General features: G+C 39.8%; 1 pseudogene; it reads right to left on the bottom strand.

Annotated features, from left to right (window-relative positions):
• Nucleotides 1-3712: 3712 nt before the first annotated feature.
• LOC102877381 lies at nucleotides 3713-5684 on the bottom strand (annotated as a pseudogene).
• Nucleotides 5685-5903: the final 219 nt, after the last annotated feature.

Here is a 5903-nt window from a genome sequence, read left to right as displayed (position 1 = left end):
ATTTGAACTAAAAAAAGAAAAAAAGAGACAGTAAAAGTCAAGATGATTGGACTAAAGGCTTTTAAATAAGAAGAAACTTGGGTACAGAAGAGCAGCCCTGAATCCCACAGATCCATTGCAAAGCACTGACAGCTTCGATTATGATACTGGTATTCATTAAGGGCCTTTGGTCTCTGCTCAAAAAAAATCATTCACTTCTATTATTATCATTCAGGGTCAGATAGGTATGCTGGTGAAATGAACAGCAACAAAGTTTATTTGTTCCTCGCACAATGCCCAAAAAAGATTGGCAAGGAATCTGCTCAGTGTCATCACTGGGGACTGCAGCTGATGTAGTAGCTCTCACCACACCTGCATCCCTGTGGCAAGGGACAGGAATAATGCTAGTGGGTGCCTTAGCACTAAAGCGCTGGCCACTTATGCCGGGCAGAAATAGCTGCTTGCCTGCATGTTGAAGTGACATTGAGTTAAAATTGCCATCTGATAATAATTCTCCATGCTTCCTTTTTCTCTAAGGTTCCTATATCCATCCCCCCTAAGAACATTACTCTATCCTTGACATATAGCTTTCCTCACTAATTCACTGCCATTGAGTCAATACTGACTCATAGCTGACCCTCCAGTGGGTTTTCGGTGGCTGTAAATTATACAGAGGAAGTTGTCCAGCTTTCTCCCCTGGAGCACATATCAGAGAGGTGTGGTCTTTGCATTAGCAGGACAAATCCTTTTGAATATGAACTATAATACTGGATTTCCCTCCATATAGCTTACAACAATAACACAGTTCATCATCATCAAGTCAAACCCAGTTCACAGCAATCACTCAAGCAGTTTTCCAAAGTTTGTAAATTGCACAGGGGGAGATTGCCCATAGTGGCTGGTGAATTCCAACAGCCTTCCTTTGGGTTAACAGTGCGACTCCTTTTGTGCATCTGAAAAGCAGCAACCTCAATATAGAACAAAAGAACACTTAAACTAGAGCCAGTTTCATTTATATCATAGCCACATAAGTATCCCTACACATCATCACCCCTGAGGTTTTCACCTTTTGTTTAACCTTCTCATATGTGTGAACAAAAATAACTTTGTAACTATGTTGTCAGCTTATATCAAAGAAACTTGTATGCCATATGTGTAAACATTTTTTTTAGTATATGACCTTATCCAATCTTTCCTTGGTTTTTGGTATTTTTTTTTAAAAAAAAAAAAGCAGCTTGAACACCCATGTTTTTTCGGCTTTGTTCACAATAGCAAGGAGTTGGAAACAACCCAGGTGCCCATCAACAAAGGAATGGATAGAGAAGCTGTGGTATATTCACACAATAGAACACTATGTTGCATTGAAAAATAAGGAACTCATGTAATATTATTCAAAATGGGTGACCCTGGAGGACGTTATGCTGAGTAAAATATCTCAGCCGCAAAAAGACAGATACTGCATGGTGCCACTGCTGTAAAATGGGACTGATATCAGGGTTGGGGTAAGACTGAGAAAAACTGGATAAATTGTGTATACTGTATTGAAACAGATGAGGGAGAGAATAATTTAAAAACGATATATTTTAGGGTATTATGGTTATCACAAGAGTCCACAATTAAGGTTGCGTAGTGGATTGTACTTGGGGCGGTGGGAGGGGTGTGGGGGGATTTTATACCAAAGAAAGAATTTTACTTTTCAAAGAGAGGAGCAAATGTGGGGGTGGGGGGTGGTGTCTGAGCAGGGAGAAAAGTGCAACATTGGATGAACAGAAATCCAAAGTCTCTGTAAATGTTCATTAAAATTATTAAAATCAAATCTAAAAAAATGGAGCTGTTAAAAGTCTCAGAAGGAACTGTGCTGCTTGCAATGCTCTTATTTCCCATTTATTTATCCTTTTTATTTGTTTAATCTTTTTTATATATAAAACCAAAAACTTCTTTCTTGGCTTTTTTTACAACTGCTGTGATAGTTTCCCCTCTACAAGAGTTACACAACAACAATTAAAATCTCTGCCATAAAGAAAATGCCCTTCACCTCTATTCAAAGCATATTGTCCAGAATTATTCATGTTACTCCTCCAATAAGCAAAATTGCATCAACTGCATGATGCAGATTTTCACTGAACCCTTCTCCAACACTGGTGTTGTGTTCTTCATAGTCCAACTTCTTAGGTTATTTGCTTAGCAGAACATTCAGAGAAACAACAAATTTAGTGTGCTATCGTTGTTATGTGCTGTCAAGTCGCTTGCGACTCATAGAGACCCCGTGTACAATAGCCCTGAAACCTGCTCTATCCTGTGTCAACTTTACTGTCTTTGACACACTTATCCTCATTACCCCAGTCACTGAATCAATCCATCTTATCAATGATCTTCCTCTCTCTATCCTTCCATGCTTCTAAGCATGACTTCCCTTTCCAAGGACTGTTCCTTCCTTGCAACATGCCCAAAGTATGTCAGACAAAGCCTCAGAAGGAGCAGCCTGCTCTTACCCTCTCCAAGATGAACCTATTTGTTCTCCTGGCAGTCCATGGTATATTCAGGACTCTTTTCTGACACCACAGTTCAAAAGCTTCAATTCTCTTTCTATCATCTCTGAGGAGAGACCGGTCCTTGGAGAGGGACATCATGCTTGGGAGGGTTGAGGGACAGCGTAGGAGAGGAAGGCCCTCTATGAGGTGGATTGATTCAGTGACTGGGATAATTGGGATGGGAGTGTCAGAGACAGTGCGATTGGCACAGGACAGAGCTGAGTTTAGGGCTGTTGTACATAGGGTCGCTATGAGTCGCAAGTGACTCGATGGCACATAACAACAACAACAACTGATGCATAGCAAGCAATTGTAAAGACTCTGGCCTAGATCAAGTGCACCTTGGTCTCCAGACTGATGCTGTTGCTCTTCAGAACTCTGAAGATGTTCCTGACAGCAGGCCTTCCCAAAGCAATAGTCTTTTGATTTCCAGCTGCTGATACCAAGAATGTTGATTGTGGAGCCAAGCAAACTAAAGCTGTTAACAATCTCAGTTTCTTCACCATTTACCATAATGCTACCAATTGGCCCAGTGGTGAGAATCTTTGTTTTCTTGATGTTGAGCTTTAGTCCATATTGGAGGCTTCAGTCCTTGACCTTCTGCAGCTAGGGCTTCAGGTTCTCCTCAGTTTCAGCAAGCAGGTTTGTATGGTCTGCAAAATGCAGATTGCTGATAAGTCTTCCTCCAATCCTGTTGCCACATTTTTCCTCATACAACCCAGCCTCCTGGATAATCTGTTCTGCATATAGATTGAAAAGGCATGGAGATAGGACACATCCCTGTCAAACACCCTTCCCGATTTTGAACAGTACAGTATTTCCTTGCTCTATTCTTTTGTTTTAATTTATTACTATTTTTATTCTGAGTTATAATCTGTATCACTTCAAGAACTCCATTTCAGAACATTCCATGAATGATGACTTACCAGTAAAAAAAAAAAAAACGGAGTTGTCAATGTATTATTTATAATAAGGAATACACAATAAATTATATTTACATGCAATGACTACACTATCACACACACAAGATAAAAAATACAGTATTTTATATACATGTTTAAAGATTTACATTTTTATATATATTTCATTAAGTTAAAAAATTCTCTGTACAAAATCTTAAGTGTACAGAGCATATATCCCCATTCTTATGGATGAATAACCACACAGGCTTAAAGCTAGCACACTACAAGCACTTTTTTCCCTTAGGTCATATTCAATCTTGGCACCCATTCACTAATACCATTTCTGAAACAGAAATTACAAAAAGAAGTAAAACGCAATCATTCAGACATTCTTTTAATACAAGAAAATCAGATAAGATATTCTAGGACATTTATCAATGCCATAGTTACCTAGTTCTGATCCACCTCCCATACTGCTTTTGTACAGGCGCATGCAAAACTAGCAGATTATGGACTGTTTTAATAACACATCAAAATAATACTATAGTCCGACAATACTAAATCATTAGAAATGCAAATATCTAAGAGCCTGTCAATGATTCTGCTTTAGCAGAAACCTCAATGAAGGCATTATATACTAAAATTCACAGAAATGTAGATACTATAATTTCTAAATTCCTATGATCTGCAACAGATTAGTACACTGAATTTAAAAAGCAAACCAACAAAAAGGTGTTTGACATCTGTTATGAGCATATTCTCTGTTCTGAAAATGGGGCTGGGGAAAGATCTAAGATAAACCTTAAAGGATTATCCATTGTCCCTGCTAAGGAAGCATTTGCACACTCCCAATATGTTTAAATATAGATACCTGAAGGCTTTATAAAAAGTTCAAGATAACCTACATTATGCATCTTTAAAAATCTTCATGAAAAGTAGTAAATTGAAGGTAACCGCCCTTTCCCTCCACCCCCAAGTAGCTAAAGATCAACAGGAAAATAAAGTGCCAATGTTTCAATATTTTCCATTTTTAAGAGGCACTAATCCACTTGATGGTTTAGGATTAAATATGAAAATAGGCCAGATCTGATCTGAAGAATAATAAATAGAAGGTAGGTGTTCTAGTCTATGCAATTCCTGACTAGATGGGGGCTGGACCAGAAAATTACCTACTTCCCCATTTATTGCTTTGAAACCTGTATAAACACTTTGAATTCTGACACACAACAAGTAAGACTTCAAAGATGGAAAGCACAGTGCCTGCACCACTTTGAAGTTGAAAAAGAAGGTGCAGTCTTGATCACTGGATGGAGAGCTGATCAGACTCTCTTCACAACTCATGTCTTCACAAGAGTCCTCACTTTCACTTTCATCAAAACAACCCCCTTCTGGGATTGTTGGCAACTCGGGAACACTACAGTAGCTGTTATGGAGGTTCTGGGCTGTGCGCCTTGAAACGATCCAAACCAGTTTCTTGTGATCTGGTTTGCAACATTCAGGAGAAGAATATTCAACTAAGCGTTTAGGAACCAACTCCTTCCAGTAAAAGAACTCGGTGTCATTAACCTTGGAATGTTTTTTAACAAGTAGGAGTATTTCTAATAATTCAATGGATTTCAATGTTTCCACTTCCAGATTGAGAAAGCACAAAGCTAATACAGATGGTTTTGCTTTAGAAAACACAAGTCGGCAGTTGCAAGCTTTCAGTTGAGCTTCTAGCTTATCAAGACTTGGTATTTCTTTTCTTTCTGAAGGATGACAAAATACAATAGTGTGGTATAAGTGCAAAAAGTTTAGGGCAGTAGTACCTTCCAAATCATAGTGCAATTTTTCAGAAATTATTTTTTCCATCCGTTTTATGTCAGAGGCAGTACATTTACATTGACTAATCCGGATTACATCATGAGTGGATGGAATATTGCATTCTTCTTCAACTATTCTAGCAGCCAGTAAAAAAACAGCATACCCCAATACAAGACAACTGTTTAGGCTTCACCTTCATAAGAGCCAAGAATCTGTCCAAAATACTGACAGCCAGGACAAAGGTTTCAGTGCAAGACCCAAAAAAATTTGTTAAACTCCTTAAATCTTCTACTTTGGCATTTCTCAATCTTGGACACAAAGTGTTTTCATTCTCTGGTGTAGCTTCGATCAAGCTCAGCCCTTTTTCTCGAGGTTGAAATCTTTGTTCTTGTTCTAAGTAGAGGTTTAACAATCCAAAGAGCTGGACCCCTTCACGGCCTGCCAAGTCCTCTGTCCCCAAATCCTTCATCCTGCCCCAGACGACCGGCAGCGGAGATGCTGCGACCCCGAGGGAACTGGGCGCTGCGGGGGCACCGTGGGCCTGCCTCTGAGGTCGAAGCCTTGCCGCCTCAGCTGCGTCCCCAGACCGGCATCCGACTCTTCCCCTCGGTCGCCACCTCTGCCGCCACTGCTGCGGTGGCCTCACAGCCCAGGATTCATTCCGCTGCCAGTGCGCTTACCGTCCTGC

The sequence above is a fragment of the Elephantulus edwardii genome, unplaced genomic scaffold (assembly GCF_000299155.1).
Source record: "Elephantulus edwardii isolate Elephantulus edwardi_28Jun2011 unplaced genomic scaffold, EleEdw1.0 scaffold00352, whole genome shotgun sequence".
Classification (NCBI taxonomy): domain Eukaryota; kingdom Metazoa; phylum Chordata; class Mammalia; order Macroscelidea; family Macroscelididae; genus Elephantulus; species Elephantulus edwardii.
This window is presented reverse-complemented; position numbering and strand designations above follow the sequence as displayed.